Source organism: Eptesicus fuscus, chromosome 22 (assembly GCF_027574615.1).
Source record: "Eptesicus fuscus isolate TK198812 chromosome 22, DD_ASM_mEF_20220401, whole genome shotgun sequence".
In the NCBI taxonomy this organism is placed as follows: domain Eukaryota; kingdom Metazoa; phylum Chordata; class Mammalia; order Chiroptera; family Vespertilionidae; genus Eptesicus; species Eptesicus fuscus.
Genome location: NC_072494.1, coordinates 43,477,279 through 43,494,414, shown reverse-complemented (window position 1 = coordinate 43,494,414; position 17,136 = coordinate 43,477,279). Strand labels below are relative to the sequence as shown.

Here is a 17,136-nt window from a genome sequence, read left to right as displayed (position 1 = left end):
AAACACATGAATTAGTAGGTGGATATGTACCGATTCACGGTACTTTTAGGAGAGTTAAATGAATTACCCAATATTAGAAACTATTAGCCAATTATTGTTAAGTCTTGTTACTTGTACTGATTGTGGTTAGGTTAAAAAAAAATCCGTATTGTTAGAAACACATATTGAAGTATTTACAGTGAAATGCCATGGTGCATATGGAAGTTAGTTTAAAATACTTCAACAACAAAGCAGATGATGTAATGTGACAGATAATTATTGTTAAATTTAGTTATGGGTATATTCTAGTCTATTCTATAACTTAAAATGTAAGATGATAAGAATACATTAAAAATCTAGAAATTAATGCGATTGCCTTTAGGTAAATCAGTAACAAGTGGTATAATACTCTGAGAGGATTATGACATGCTTAAGAAAGTACAATATAGTATAATTTAAAAGTAACCAAAAATGTTTCACCAAACATTTAGGATAACCAAAAGGATATCATTGTAAACTACATATGGGAGGCAGAAAGGGAATATCTTATTTAGAGATACATTATTTATATTTAAGAAAGTAAATTTCAAATACTACATGAGACCAAAAAAAAATGTGATCAATTATTTATTTCATTTAGGGAAAATAAATTTTTCTTTACATATCTTCTTGAACTTTTTTTGTTATACATGTAAAATCAGTGTGTTCACTAATATAAATAATCTTACTATCACAAAAAATAAGATGTATAATTTAGAATCACTTCAGAAATATAGAATCTTTTTCATGTTAATATTATAATATCTCTGGATACTTTTAAAGACATTAAGTTAATAAAAAGACACCTTCCATCCTTTCATCCTTTCACAGGATCCTTTTACAAAAAAAAAAAAAGACTGTCCTAAGAATAAAATTAAAATTGTCACTGATCCACCTTAAAAGGAGCTAAATTCTTGTTAATTACCTGTACTTATACGGGAAAGAAATAATTATTTCTTCCTTCTATACTTCTCCTTTCCCACCAACTAATCCAAGAAACTTGACACTCTGAGTCATTAACATGTTTTTCATTTAAAACATTTGCCAACCCATTCAAGCTCAGTTGAGTGGAATAAGGAAAGATAAAAATGCCTGAGGGTCAAAAGGGTTATTTTATAATGTGGTTCATCTCTCTTTGGCAATTTTCCTCAGAAGAGACTGGGCAATGTTTTTTTCATTTGTTTTCAATATCCAGTTAATGTTTTTAATTTTTATTTCTTTTGTAAGTAAAAATACCGTTACAAATCTAATGGGGAAAAAATAACTTATTTCCTTTTCTTCATGCTCACAAATATCTACACTTTTAGACACATAATCACTCTCAGTCTTGTGAGTTGTTCTATTTTCCAGAGGCTTAGAAACGTTGAGAATGCGATTCCAGGACAGATTAGTTTCTTCTCGCTTTATTGACATTCGTGCGCACCTTAACGACACTGATAACGTGCAAGATGAAGAGCACTACTGCATGTATTGTGTCCGTGCTTCCAGAAACTTACAAAAGCTAGGATATTCTGTGTACTTGTATGCACTTTCTTCTTACCTCTTCTTTGGCTAAGTCAGGTAGCCAGTGGCTACCAGCATCATAAGCAAAACTGTCAATGTCATAAATGTGTGTCCTGAAAGTTAAAAATAAAAAGTTAAAATCAAAGTAATTTTACTTATTGGTGATAAACATGAAATGTTAATTTATGATATGATAAACAATGAAGAATTTGGGATGTCAAACAATGGAAAATTAGTAAGTTATACAGTATAGACAGCCACTGTGGAGCTAGAGTATAGTAACTATGGCCAACACCAACTAAAATAGTTTTTGAGATTAAGTGGTCGAGGTAGAATCAATTAAGATACTTTCAGATTAAAAGTCAATGAGAACCCCTTGACTACTACACGTGAAATAGAGGAAAGTTTTGTCCAAGAAGAAGACACCTAGAAAGTTTCACAGATACGTTAACATGAAGTTATTTTTGTGTAACAATTTCCTGTGACAACATAAAAGAGCTATCTTATAAGATCCATAAACAGGACTTATAAAATATACTGTACACCAAATTTTAATATTTCCTAAACACTGGAAACTCTGAAAGCCACCAAGCAAAAAAGAGAAACAAATACAATATAAGCCCATCATCTCATGATGCAAATAGAATAAAGGCATTCTTATTTGTAGCCCTAATGTATCAACCTTTTGTTTTTCCCCCCAAAATATTTATGTCATTGCCAGCATCGAATCATTACAATAAACTGAGTGCAAAGCACAGAATGAGAGGATGAGCATACTGCTGACGTGTTAAGAACTGCTGACATGTCATACCAATGAGAGACTCAATGCGAGTCAATCATGGGAAAAAGAGGAAGAGTTCTGACGATAACAGAGGCTGAAGCCTCTATTATCTTTGATTAGTACCAGACAAACCCTGAGCCAACGGCATTGATGGACATTTTGCAAGAAATGCGATTTTACAGAACTATATACCTTTTGTCATTTACGAGGTCATACTTCTGAGGCATCATCAGTCTCTGTTAAATTATGAAACATAACATTGAGTGCTTTGCTGTTCTCATGGAGGTAATAAGAGCTGAATAGTAGAGAGGGAAAACACTAATTGAATTAACCTGTATTAAAAAGTAGTACCAGCAGTTGCTTGCAACCACATCCTCTTTATGAGCTCAAAGGTACCGTACAAACCCAACACTTCGAAAAGAAGTGAATCCTTTCATGGCAAACACAGGATCGTCAGGTGAAGTACACTATCACCTTCAGACTCATGAACTCTTCGCCCTGTCCTCATTAAGATAAAATTTTTAATTACATTGACACGAAAGTGTTAAAAGTGATATGAATTAAGAGAATAACCGGGAATGAATAAAGTTAGCTCTTACTCTCAACAGCTTTTACTTCTCAATTAAGGCAAGTGGAGTGTTATTAAATGGCACATAAAAAAAATAAAGGCAAATTCTTTCTTAGGGGTTTTTGCCTGAATTTCCTCTTATTTGGAAATAGAGGAATTAGGGAAACAAATAGTCCCTCCTTCTATGGTTCAACACTTTTCGTCCTATCAAAAATATCATGGCCAATTACTTTGCCAAAGTAAAGAAACTGATGACAGCTAAGAGCTAGAGCAACCTGTACGCTCACCACTTTCCACCTATCTCGTCTGCCGAGTCCCAAAGCACTGGCTTTGGATAACGCTGGAGATGGAACAAATGGAAGGCAGAGCATGAGGTGGCTGGTTTACTTTTTTCCCAGAGCAGTTGTGCTGGGGCATCTGTATCAACTCATTTTAATGACTTAGACTTGTTTTTGGCTGGGCTTTAAAGCCCATTCTTAAAAGTTCCTGAAAATTTTGAAGAAAAAGTTATATTTTACTACATTTAGTATTATAGCCTCAAGACTACTTTATGTACAGGAAAACCTATTTTAAAAATCCAGGACCTAATGGTCTAATGTTTGGCTAAAATACTGAACCATTTAGTGATTTAAAGAACATTCATACTTTTACTTTAGCTTATAATAGGCTTAACTATACTACTTAGCAATATTTGTTAATTTAAGGAGAAAGGAAAGCGTTAAATGGGGCAAAAAGTAGATAGCTCACATCTGTCAAAGAATTAAGACAGCCAATTTAGTAACAGCATAAATATAATTTTCTTAATTAGTGAATGAAAATGGAGGCATTAGGGAAGTACAGAAATGACTCAAGAGTTTATATGAACTCCATAATTAGTTTTCTGAACAATAAAATCTACAAGATAACAGAAGAGGGTCTATTTATTTATTTGTTTTTATGTTTTTAAGGCTTAATGAGATAAAAACCCTCTGTTTCTCAGACAGGCCTTTGCACATGCTGTTTCCTCTGCCCAGAGGGCCAGAAGAGGGTCAATTTAAGTAATTCTCTGTCTGCAGATAATGCCAGAGCCAACCATGACAATGTACTTACTATATGAATGCTCAAGGCAGGTCAGATGTTTCAGATCAGACTGTGGTTTTTCCCCCCATGTGTTACTATTTTACCATCCGAAGGCCTCCTATATGCCACGTGATGTTCTAACTTCTTTACAAGTGGAAACTCATTTGATCCTTACTACAATCCCATAAGGTAGGTTCTTGATTTCCCCCATTTTACAGATGAGAAAGCTGAGGCACAGAGAGGTCAAGTTGCTTACAGTGACATGGCACATGGACAGCAGACACAGGATGGAACCATGCAGTCAGATGCCAGAGTCTGTCACCTTTGGCTAGACTGGCACGCACCAATAAAGGCAACTCGAAGACAGGCCTAATTTCAGGAGATTTAATACTGTGTTAGAGGCTGGTGTTTCCCCCCCGAGATTTCTTTGGTTTTGTGCCGCACACATGCTCGTATGCTACCATAAATTCTACTAAGGGAAAGGCAAATCGATTAATAGACTGCAAAGTGAGACTTCGGCTTTCAAATCATTTTCCTTTGAAATGTTGCTAATGTTTTTAAATATATTGAGAAATTTAAAAAAAAGACACAAAGTCTGTTTATGCAAGGGAGACATTATAGACAAAAGGAATAAAGAGATAGCATGTCTAAAAAGACAATTAAGTGAGGAAAATGATCTATTCATGATAAAATATCAAGTTTTCCCAGAAAGAAACTAAAAGCAAATGTTTTAAGTCATCAGAATTTCTGCTTACCCTGATCTTCCATAGTTCCTGAAAACTTTGGTTAGAATTATAATAGCACCAACAGTAAGTCCTTGAGAGGGGAAAAAATATGGTAACACAGTTAATAGACACATAACCAATTACATATACAGTGTAATTTCATAAGGACATTGTGAGGCAATAGTATGAGGCAAATTAAACAAAATATAGAAGACAGGAATTATGTTTTTGCATATGGCTTCTATATGTTACAAGTTTGAGAGTAAAAATTGCATATAATTTACCCTTTGTTCTGTTTTATTTCAAAGAAAAATGAAATAATATATTAAAAATAAAATATTATAATGATGAAATAAAATATATTAAAATAAAATATTATAATGATGAAATAAAGTTTGATAGGTTTGAGAAGATTATTAAGTACTACAGGCCAAGTGTACAAAATTTGTGCACGGGGCGGGGGGGGGGGGCGGGGGGGGTGTCCCTCAGCTCAGCCTGCACCCTCTCCAATCTGGGACATCCCTCCCACAATCCAGGACTGCTGACTCCCAACTGTTCGCCTGCCTGCCTTCCTGATTGCCCCTAACCGCTTCTGCCTGCCAGCCTGATCACCCCCTAACCACTCCCCTGCCAGCCTGATGGATGCCTAACTGCCCCCCTGCCAACCTGTTTGCCCCTAACTGCCCTCCCCTCCAGGCCTGGTCCTTCCCCCCCCCCCCCCACCTGCTCTCCCCTGCAGGCCTTGTCCCTCCCAACTGCCCTTCCCTGCTGGCCTGATCACCCACAACTGCCTTCCCTTGTAGGCCTGGTCCCTCCCAACTGCCCTCCCCTGATGACTATCTTGTGGTGGCCATCTTGTGTCCACATGGGGGCAGGATCTTTGACCACATGGGGGCAGCCATCTTATATCACTTTTTTATTAGATAGGATAGAGGCCTGGTGCATGGGTGGGGGCCAGCTGGTTTGCCCTGAAGGGTGTCCTAGATCAGGGTGGGGGTTACCTTGGGGCGTGGAGCAGCCTGAGCGAGGGGCCTATGGTGGTTTGCAGGCCAGCCATACCCCCCGGTGACCCAAGTGGAGGCCCTAGTATCTGGGGTTTATTTATCTTCTACAATTGAAACTTTGTAGCCTGGAGTGGAGCCAAGCCTTCTGCTTGCTCCATGGCTGCAGCCATTTCTGTTGGAATTTATTTATCTTCTATAATTGAAACTTTGTACCCTTGAGTGGAGGCCTGGGCCCGCCAGGGTGTGTGGAAAGCTTGGCTTCCTCCATTGCGGGAGAAACCCAAGCCTCCCTCCTGCTCTCTGTAGCCGTAGCCAGCTTGGTTGGGTATATTTGCATATTTGCTCCTGATTGGCTTGTGGATGTAGCGGAGTGATGGTTAATTTGCATATTATTCATTTATTAGATAGGATTTCAACCTCATCATGCTTAATTTTAAATGATTTGACCATTGATCTTTCATATATACATTTCCTCCCCACTCCATCCTCCAATGTCCTTGAACTCTACTCTTCTGACCTGTACTACAAAGGAAAGTAGCGATGATACTCGAAAAGCAAACTGAAGTTAATGTGTCTAATAAGTGTATCTGGTTCCAAATCAGCAATATATAAATATCACACAATTGCACTACCATGTGGACAAATGATTTAAAAAAAAAAACCAAAACAGCTATTTCCAAAACAGGTAAGTTTTTATAGTACTTCACCCAATTTCTTTAACTTATGCCCTAGCACCATATCATTTTCATAAAATAAATCATGGCTCCTCAACATTTTTTGAGTTTTTTTTTCCACCTTCACCACATTTTATTAATCCCATTATTTTCAAATGTAGCAAAAACCTCCATTTTCAATTTGAATGATAAATGAATATAGAAATGTAGAGCGATCCAAAATAGCTAGATGATGGAAGTAAAAGCCTATTTCTAGAACTTGAATTAGTACATATATGTAATTCTAGAAGAAACTATGAGCAAAATACCAGAGCAAAATACAGAAATTTGAGAAACAAATCTACATAAATGATTGCTTCATAAATTGACAATGGAGTATTCTCTCACAAATTAGAAAGAAGGAAAAGAATTTAAGGTATAATGTCAATAATTTATGATGTTAAAATCCACTTGGTACCTACAGAAAACTATCCCAAAGGTGAATCAGAATCAATTTAATATTTATGCAACTTGGGATAAATGAAACTATGGATTATTAATAAAATTATGATTGTGATTCCAGTGTTCCTAGTCATTAATTGAAGAGCTCTGAGAATTACCTAACTTTAAAAATGATTTTCTCCAAGAAAAAGTAGTGTTTTAGTAATGTCCCTGGATGTAAACATTTTACACTGTTAAAATGTTGCAAAGCAGTTTGCCACCTGTTACCTCATTTGATCAGCTCCAATAACTAGCACAGTGCTTGGAAAAGAGTAGAAAGTGCTTATAAATATTTATTAAATTATATCGAATGATATTATTTTTTGCAGATGAGCAAACGGAAGCAATAAACAGAGTATTGTCTTCATTTTTGAAAAATCCAAATCAGAATTCTACCTACGAGATCTTGTGTTAATGAAATGGTACTGGTCTCCTTTTCTGAAGAAATATGGGTTCACCCAGTCACTTCAAGAGGTCCCACTTACGTCTAATAAAGTAGAAACGTATTCCTTATGCTCCAAAATATAAGAAAGTTGTGGATAGATTCAGTTCTTGCTTATAATCTCATGTAACGTAGCAGAATAAAGGGATTGAAATTGTGGAAAAGTGAAGTCACACTGGAAAGAGACTTTTGCCAAAGAGAAAAGAATATGCTTGAGTAAACCTTCAATTTTCAGGTTTATAAGTCAGGTTTCAACACACCTTCCTCAGCAACATCTACAGGATCTTACTATTAGCACTGGATTTTCTGTGCCTCTGTATTTCTTAAAAAATGTTACGAAAAATCCACACACTTTCCTTTCCAGACCAAAAAGATCACTGAAAAGTTATATGATTATCTGACTTCTTAACTTTGAATGACAAGTAGATAATTGAAGTCACTTTATAATGGGATTTAAGTTTGTCATGTGTAGACAGGTGTTAAGACACAATAAAAAGGGAACCCTAGTGCACTGCTGGTGGGAATGCAGACTGGTGCAGCCACTGTGGAAAACAGTATGGAGTTTTCTCAGAAAATTCAAAATGGAACTCCCCTCTGACCCAGTGATCCCACTCCTAGGAATATACCCTAAGAATCCTGAAACACCAATCAGAAAGACTATATATACCCCTATGTTCATAGCAGTACAACTTACAATAGCTAATATCTGGAAACAGCCCAAGTGCCCATCAGTAGATGAGTGGATAAAAAAAAACTGTGGTACATTTACACAATGGAATACTATCCTATATAATAAAACCCTAATATGCAAATCGACCAAACAGCGGAACGACCAGTTGCTATGATGCGCACTGACCACCAGGGGGCAGGTGCTTAATGCAGGAGCTGCCCCCTAGTGGTCAGTGTGCTCCCACAGGGGGAGCTCCACTCAGCCAGAAGCTGGGCTCACGGCTGGTGAGCGCAGAGGCAGTGCTAAGGACTCCTCGGGGAAGCAGGCCTAAGCCGTCAGGCGGACATCCCCCAAGGGTTCCTGAACTGCGAGTGGGTGCAGGTCAGACTGAGGGACCCCTCCCCCCCACCAGTGCACGATCTCGTACACTGGGCCTCTAGTACAGCTATAAAATGCAAAAGGTTAGGGACAAAGAGAGAATTTAAAAGCAGCAAGAGAAAAGCAGCCGAAACCGGTTTAGCTCAGTGGTTAGAGCATCGGCCTGTGGACTCAAGGGTCCCAGTTTTGATTCCAGTCAAGGGCATATACCTTGGTTGCGGGCACATCCCCAGTAGGGGGTGTACAGGAGGCAGCTGATCGATGTTTCTAACTCTCTATCTCTCTCCCTTCCTCTCTGTAAAAAATCAATAAAATATATTTTTTAAAAAAGAGAGAAAAGCAGTTAGTTATCTACAAGGTCACTCCTATGATACTGTCAGCTGATTACTCAGCAGAAACTTCGAGGCCAGAAGATATTGGCAAGAAATGTTCAAAGTGATGAAAAGCAAGGACCTACCAACAAGATTACTCAGCAAAGCAACCATTTAGAATCAAAGGATATATAATGAGTTTCCCAAACAAGAAAAGCTAAAGAAGTTCCCCACCACCAAACCCGTATTACAAGAACTCTTAAAGGGTTTTCTTTAAGAAGAAAAAAGATAAAAAAAATATAAAGAATAAAATGGCAATAAATACATATCCATCAACAATTACTTTAAATGCAAATGGATTAAGTGCCCCAATCAAAAGACATATGAAGCCTGAATGGATAACAAAACAAGATCTTTACGATGTAGACAGACTGAAAGTAAAGGGATAGAAAAAATATATTTTATAAAAATGGAAACAAACAAACAAAAAAGCTGGGGTAACAATAATTATACTAGGCAAAATAGATTTTAAAACATAGGTTATATAACAAAAAATAAACAAAGAAAGACCCAGTAATTCCATGTCTGGATATTTATCCGAAGAAACCCAAAACACTAAGTAAAAAAGACATATACATCCATCTGTTCATTACAGTATTATTTACAACTAGAGGCCCGGTGCACGAAATTCGTGCACGGAGGGGGGTTGTCCCTCAGCCCAGCCTATACCCTCTCCAATCTGGGACCCCTCAAGGGATGTCTGACTGCCCTCTCACAATCCAGGACTGCTGGCTCCCAACTGCTTGCCTGCCTGCCTTCCTGATTGCCCCTAACCGCTTCTGCCTGCCAGCCTGATCATCCCCTAACCACTCTGCTGCCAGCCTGTTTGCCCCCAACTTCCCTCTTCTGCCGGCCCGGTCACCCCTAACTGCCCTCTCCTGAAGGGTTGATCACCTCCAACTGCCCTCCCTTGCAGGCTTGGTCCCTCTCAACTGCCCTCCCTTGCAGGCCGGTGCCTCCCAACTGCCCTCTCCTGCTGGCCATCTTGTGGTGGCCATCTTGTGTCCACATGGGGGCAGGATCTTTGACCACATGGGGGCAGCTATATTGTGTGTTACAGTGATGATCAATCTGCATATTACTTTTATTAGATAGGATAGAGGCCTGGTACAGGGGTGGGGGCCAGCTGGTTTGCCCTGAAGGGCGTCCCGGATCAGGTGGGGTTCCCCTTGGGGTGTGGGGCGGCCTGAGCTAGGGGCCTGTGGTGGTTTTCAGGCTGGCCACGCCCCCTGGCAACGCAAGCGGAGGCCCTGGTATCTGGAATTTATTTTCCTTCTATAATTGAAACTTTGTAGCCTGGAGCAGAGCCAAGCCTGGGGCTCCCTCCGAGGCCCGAAGCCATTTTGTTGGGGTTATAATTGAAACTTTGTTGCCTTAAGCGGGTGGGCCTAGCCAGGGTGTGCGGAAAGCTTTGCTTCCCCTGTTGCCGACGACAAACCTGACCTGCTCTCTCAAGCTCCATTCTGCCGCCATTTGTTTGAATTTGTTTACCTTCTATAATTGAAACTTTGTAGCTTGAGTGGGGGCTTAGGCCTGCAACAGCTGGCAGAAAGCTTGGCTTCCTCTGTTACCTAGGAAACCTTGCTCTCTGTGGCTGTAGCCATCTTGGTTTGGGTTAATTTGCATACTCGCTCTGATTGGATGGTGGGCGTGGCTTGTGGGCGTGGCTTGTGAGTGTGTCGGAGGTATGGTCAATTTGCATATTTGTCTATTATTAGATTAGATAGCCAAGATGTGCAAGCAAACTAAGTGTTGATCAATAGATGAATAACTAAAGAAGTGGAATATGACTCAGCCATATAAAAGAATGAGATCTTGCCATTGTGCTGAGTGAAATGAGTCAAAGGAAGACGGATGCCATATGATTTCACTTATATATAGAATCTAAAAAACTAAACAAATGAACAAGCAGAACAGAAACAGACTCATAGATACAGAGAACATTTTGATAGTTGCCAGATGGGAGGAGGGGTGTTTGAAGAAATGGATAAAAAGGTGATGTGATTGAAAAGTATAAATTGGTAGTTACAGAATAGTCAATAAAGTCAATAATACTGTAATAACTATGTAGGTTGTCAGATGAGTACTAGATTTATCAAGGTGATCACTTAGTAAGTTATATAATGTCTAATTACTGGTTGAATACCTGAAACTAATATAATATTATATGTCAACTGCAAATGAAAAGTAAGAAAAACAGGATTTAAAAAAAATGTCACTCTAAATAAATTTTTTTCAGGTTTATATTTTACAAATATAGGATCAAAATAAAAATATTACTATATGTCTGATTTAAAAGAGAAGAAATGCCTCTTTGTTTTTGAGGATAATTTAGAATTACAACTAACCTTATAAAAAGCTTTCTGGGAAATCACATAATATATATTTGAGGAATTTCAAAAGAAAATAATAAGCATTTCAAATCTTTATTGAACAACACTGAGCAGGTGAAAAACACCTCATCTATTAAACACATCACTGTTTGTCAACATTAAATCATGAAATCATGACATATTCATTTATAATACATTTTATTTCTATTTAAAATATAAAATAAACAAATTGAATTCTGACAGAATCTTTCAAAACAAATCTTTTAGTTTTAAACTTTAGGATACATTTATTCAAAATATAAAAGAACTATCATAAATAATTAAAAAAAATAATTTCACAATACCTCTTTTCAGCTTTATAGTCCCTTGGCTAATTCATACATACATAAGACAGAAGACTCCAGATAATAAGGACATAATTTTAAAATATACACTTTTTTACAAGTGTATTTTCTATTGAATGTTACCTATCAATATGCAAGTTTAACTGTATTGCTTCTTAATCAACATTTCTCTTAGCATCTTCTTTGGAAGTTATTAATCTTATTGTTAATATATAAAGGAATGGACCAAATGCAAAAATAAATTGCAACACAGATAGATGTTTTTGGCCTCATGCCTAAAGCAACAGAATATTTTAAAAATAATTTTGCTTTCAATCACTGATAGGGAAGGGGAAAAAAAGAGCATGTAATCAAAGGTAGCACTCTTCGTTTTATTTGAGGGTAGGACAGAAAGCTAGAAATGGTCAAGAAGTAATTTCTTGAAGAGGTGCGGGGGGGAGGGGAACATATGTAATACTTTCAACCATAAAGATGAAAAAAACCCCAAGAAGTCCTTTCTGATTAACTGTAAAATACTTGAGGATAGAAACTGTATTATTAACTATCTTTTCTTGTCATTCTTCGGCCCCTAGAATGATGCCTTAAAACAACAGGCATGTAATAATACTTGATTGCTTGGCCCAATGATTTGAAGTGTCCTAATATTACTTTGGAACAAGGACATGGTTGGAAATAGTACTTAGAAACATACCAAGTACATAATGGTGTCCACAAAACATGATAATAAAATACATTTACCTGTTTTCTCTTTGGCATCCTTGTACACAGCCTTTTAACAGTATGCCTAAGACAGTTATATGACAATATTCTCTCCCAGTAACATGGACTGTACCTACTACAGTGATGACAATTTCTTTTAAGTGCCAAGGAGTCAGACTTACCAGATGCAATGATGGTCACCCCTAAAGAAGAAGAAAATTAAAAAAGATTACTAACGTCATTTATTTGCTACAAATTTTAATATATATAAACTGTACTTGAAAGTCCAAAAGTAACTCAGATTTCCATAACTAAAATAAATAATTATAAATAAATTTATGAAAACAATTACACATTATGAACAATCAAATAAAATACACACCAGTCCCTATATCTATTCAGCAAGTTAACATTATGAACAGTAAACATGATAAAGAGTTACTGAATATCGAAACAAACACCATGTTAATTTGGTCATATGATTTGATGACAAGAAACAAGTTCAAAAGCTTAAATAGTAACTACTGATCTGATCCTATGAAGTTTTTTCAGCAGATGTTATCAAAACTTGAATTACTATATCACCTTATTTAAACCTTTCAATGAATACAAGTGAGGCACTGCAAAAATTACTTTCAAATAAATATATTGGTAATGATTAATACATTGCTCTCTTCAATAAATGGCCTGGGAAAATTGGAAGGCACATGCAAAAGAGTGAAACTGGATTATAGTTTGTCCCCATGTTAAAAAATTAATTTAAAATGGATCACATAACTAAATATAAGATCTGAAGCAATAAATTACATAGAAGAAAACATAGGTACCAAACTTATGGACCTTGGTCGCAGAGAACATTTTATGAACTTGACCCCAAAGACTATGGAAGTAAATGTAAAAATAAATGAATGGGACTACATTAAACTAAAAAGCTTCTGCACAGCAAAAAAACAAAAACAAAAACAAAAACCAAGAAACAAACAAAAAAAGACAGCAAAACAAAGAGGCAGCCAACCAGATGGGAGGTATTTGCAAACAGTAACTCCAATCAAGGCTTAATATATGAGATGTAGAAAAAACCCATAAAACTCAACACCAAACAAACAAACAAACAAACAATTAAAAAATGGGCAGAGGATCTGAACGGACACCTCTTGTAAGAAAATCTACAAACAGCCAACAGATGTGTGAAAATGTGTCCCACCTCACTGGCCATGAGAGAAACGCAAATCACAACTACAATGCGATGCCACCTCACACCTGTTAGAGTGGCCATTACCAACAAGACAAGTAACAACAAGTGCTGGAGAGGCTGTGGGAAAAGGGAACCCTCATCCACTGCTGGTGGGAATGTAGATGGTACAGACACTATGGAAAACAGAATGGCAGTTCCTCAAAAAATTAAGACTAGAGCTGCCATATGACCCAGCAATCCTTCTCCTGGGTATATACCCCCAAAACTCGAAAACATGTATGCACCCCTATATTCATTGCAACATTATTCACAGTGGGCAAGTCATAGAGATAGCCATTGTGTCCTGTGATAGCGGACTGAATAAAGAAGATGTGTTACATATACACAATGGAACACTACTAAGCCATAAAAAAAAAATGAAATACTGCCATTTATGATGACATGCATGAATCTTGAGAATACTGTGCTAAGTGAAATAAGTCAGGCAGAAAAAACTAAGTACCATATGATTTCACTCATATGTGGGATATAAATCTGATACTCATGCACACAAACAGCAGTGTGGTGGTTGCCAGATCAAAGGGTGTGGGGTGGAGTGAAGGGAGCCTAATATATGATGATGGTATGTGATTTGACTTTGGGTGGTGGGCACACAGTGAAATACACAGATCATGTAACAGAAATCCACACCTGAAACCTATATGATCCTATTAAACAATGTCACCTCAATAAATTTAATTTTTTAAAGAAGCTATTAAACCACACATGTATGTTTTCTGCATGGGCCGTTACTTTAATAAAAATGTTAAAATAATGTTTTGTAAACGTATCTCCTGGTTCAGTTCTATTGAGATTTTCCAAGGAATAATATAAAAATAAAATAAAACTAAATAGGTATTCCTATTGGAGAAGAATGTGTATAAAAATGGCTGTCTATTAGGCAAGATGTGGGACAAGAAGACATCCCAGTGGTCCGAAGCAGCATTAATTAGGAAGATGGGTTTCATGTAGTCACTCAACAGGTAGTTCTAAAATCTATAGCACATTCTACTTCCAGTGCCTTTACTTAAGGAGCCCTGCATTAATATGAACTATTTCAAATAACTATGTTTTCAATTACTTAGAAGATACTGAGGTGCTTTACCAAATTAGCAATTCTAGGGAATCTGGAGAGATCTTTTAGCATGCTTGAGGGATGGGTCTCTGTCAATGAACCAGACCCAGAAATCAACTTCAAGGATGGCATATATTTGGTTCTTTGAAGAGTCTTGAAAAATTCAACAACTCCCTAAAGCTAATATAGAAAACAGAATTTTTTCACCAACCTTAAGTTAGCATTGTTTTTTTATGGGGCCACACCTTTTCCTATATTATTACAAAATGTTTCCTTTTTTAAAGATTTGCCCTACCACAATCCAACTCTGCCTCTGAAGAAAGTCCAAAACATTAGTATGCAAACAACTCTGACTACAGCAAATCCCAGATTGTTTAATTACATAATCCTGGTCAAGTTGACATTTTCCACCATTGCACATTAGATCGACGCATACTCTGGAACCTGAGCAGTCAGCTCACCTGCTGTAAGGAGTCCACTTCCTTTAGAGGGGCTGTGTGTTGTGGAAACAGCTTGATTCTGTGTTGCTGCAATGTGAGCAGAGGTCAATCTTTGGGTTGAATGGAGACCCTTAGTCACTGGGGCGTGCACAGCAGAGAATGTTTGTGTTACTGGAAGGCTCTGTGCATATGAAGCTTTTGCTGTTGTGAAGCTCTGGGGTTTTGGTGTGGCTCGTGTAGCAGAAGAATTTGTCATGAGGAGAGTCTGGACTGTTAGTTGGCTCTCTGTAGATAGAGCCTTTGAGACAGATGTTTTGGCCATTGTGGCTGAATCCCTGGCTGTGATAGGTTTCTGAGAAGTTGGTGGGGCATCCATAGCTAGAAGAGGTAAAGTGGCTTTCTGAGGAATTAGTAGGGCTTTTGTAGTTGAAGAACTTCTTGTAGTGAGATTCTGAGGAGCTGACAGGGACTTTGTAGCTGGAACATCTACTGTGGTGGGTTTCGGAGGAGCTGACAGGGACTTTGTAGCTGGAACATCTACTGTGGAGGGTTTCGGAGGAGCTGACAGGGACTTTGTAGCTGGAACATCTACTGTGGAGGGTTTCGGAGGAGCTGACAGGGACTTTGTAGCTGGAACATCTACTGTGGAGGGTTTCGGAGGAGCTGACAGGGACTTTGTAGCTGGAACATCTACTGTGGAGGGTTTCGGAGGAGCTGACGGGGACTTTGTAGCTGGAACATCTACTGTGGAGGGTTTCGGAGGAGCTGACGGGGACTTTGTAGCTGGAACATCTACTGTGGAGGGTTTCGGAGGAGCTGATGGGGACTCTGTACCTGGAACATCTACTGTGGAGGGTTTCGGAGGAGCTGACGGGGACTCTGTACCTGGAACATCTACTGTGGAGGGTTTCGGAGGAGCTGACGGGGATTTTGTGGCTGGAACATCTACTGTGGAGGGTTTCGGAGGAGCTGACGGGGATTTTGTGGCTGGAACATCTACTGTGGAGGGTTTCGGAGGAGCTGACGGGGATTTTGTGGCTGGAACATCTACTGTGGAGGGTTTCGGAGGAGCTGACGGGGACTCTGTACCTGGAACATCTACTGTGGAGGGTTTTGGAGGAGCTGACGGGGACTCTGTACCTGGAACATCTACTGTGGAGGGTTTCGGAGGAGCTGACGGGGACTCTGTACCTGGAACATCTACTGTGGAGGGTTTCGGAGGAGTTGACGGGGACTCTGTACCTGGAACATCTACTGTGGAGGGTTTCGGAGGAGCTGACGGGGACTTTGTAGCTGGAACATCTACTGTGGAGGGTTTTGGAGGAGCTGACGGGGACTTTGTAGCTGGAACATCTACTGTGGTGGGTTTCTGAGTAGTTGTAGGAATTTCTGTGGAGGAAAAATGTTTTTAAAACATTAGCAAAGTAATGCTCTTAACACTTAGGAACCAATTGCTAACTCAATGACTCTTCTCTTTCTCACCTCACAAACACCTATATATGACATTTAGTAATCCAAGCCTTGTGTATTTCCCAAGGATCTAAAATGCTACACTGTTTTTGCTTCAACATAAGTTATACCTATAGGCAACTAAATACACCAAAGTGATTTGAGATACTTAAACTGTTCTCTGCGTGAAGAAAGGAAACCGAAGTCCAGTTGGCAGTGACCTCATTCTGTGACACACCCCAAATAAAGATATTTTCTCTCTTACATCGTCTTCCTTTGCTCATGCCAAGACAAAGAACAGCAGGATGCAAACACTGGACCAATAGAGTAATCACAACAGAGATCCTCACAGAGTTCTGTTTTCTGCAGCTCTCAGGACATGTTAGTGACCTTGAAACGCCTTGTTTCACTCCTTTTTTAAAGTAAAAAGTCAGAATAAAACAACTCCCCTTTTTTCTCTTGTGCTGGTTACCAACTTTACACACATTAGATTGGTTCCTCTTTGGATTTTAGGTGAGCTAACTATTGTCTGAAGCACAACTTCAGTTAAGATCTTATTCTGAGAATCACAAATAACAACGTAGTAAAATTTTAGGTCTTCAAGGCCATTTAACTGTTTGTTTGTTTTGTAAATATATTTTTTGATAGTATTACAGATATCTCCTATTTTCTCCTCCTTTTTCCCCCTCCTCCCAACGCCTCCATCTCCCCAGGTCTTTACCACTCTATTGCCTGTGTCCATGGGCTATGCATACAAGTATATACGTTTGTGGTTTATCTCTTCTTGTCCCCCAATCCCACATAGAGGTCTGTCAGTCTGTCCCATGCTTCCCTGCTCCCGGACTTATTTTGCTGGACAATTCCTTTTGTTCATTAGATTTCACAAATA

At 38.4% G+C, this 17,136-nt stretch overlaps 2 long non-coding RNA genes across 2 annotated transcripts; both read right to left on the bottom strand.

Moving 5' to 3' along the window:
- Positions 1-593: 593 nt before the first annotated feature.
- On the bottom strand, positions 594-4,746 carry LOC129147927 (uncharacterized). The gene is made up of 3 exons (XR_008555148.1): positions 4,685-4,746; positions 2,495-2,538; positions 594-1,634 (listed from the first exon to the last, which is right to left on the bottom strand). It is a non-coding gene; the product is annotated as an uncharacterized LOC129147927 (long non-coding RNA).
- A 6,337-nt stretch (positions 4,747-11,083) lies between these two features.
- Positions 11,084-15,674, bottom strand: LOC129147926 (uncharacterized). The gene is made up of 3 exons (XR_008555147.1): positions 15,633-15,674; positions 14,820-14,885; positions 11,084-12,252 (listed from the first exon to the last, which is right to left on the bottom strand). It is a non-coding gene; the product is annotated as an uncharacterized LOC129147926 (long non-coding RNA).
- Between the last annotated feature and the right edge of the window lie 1,462 nt (positions 15,675-17,136).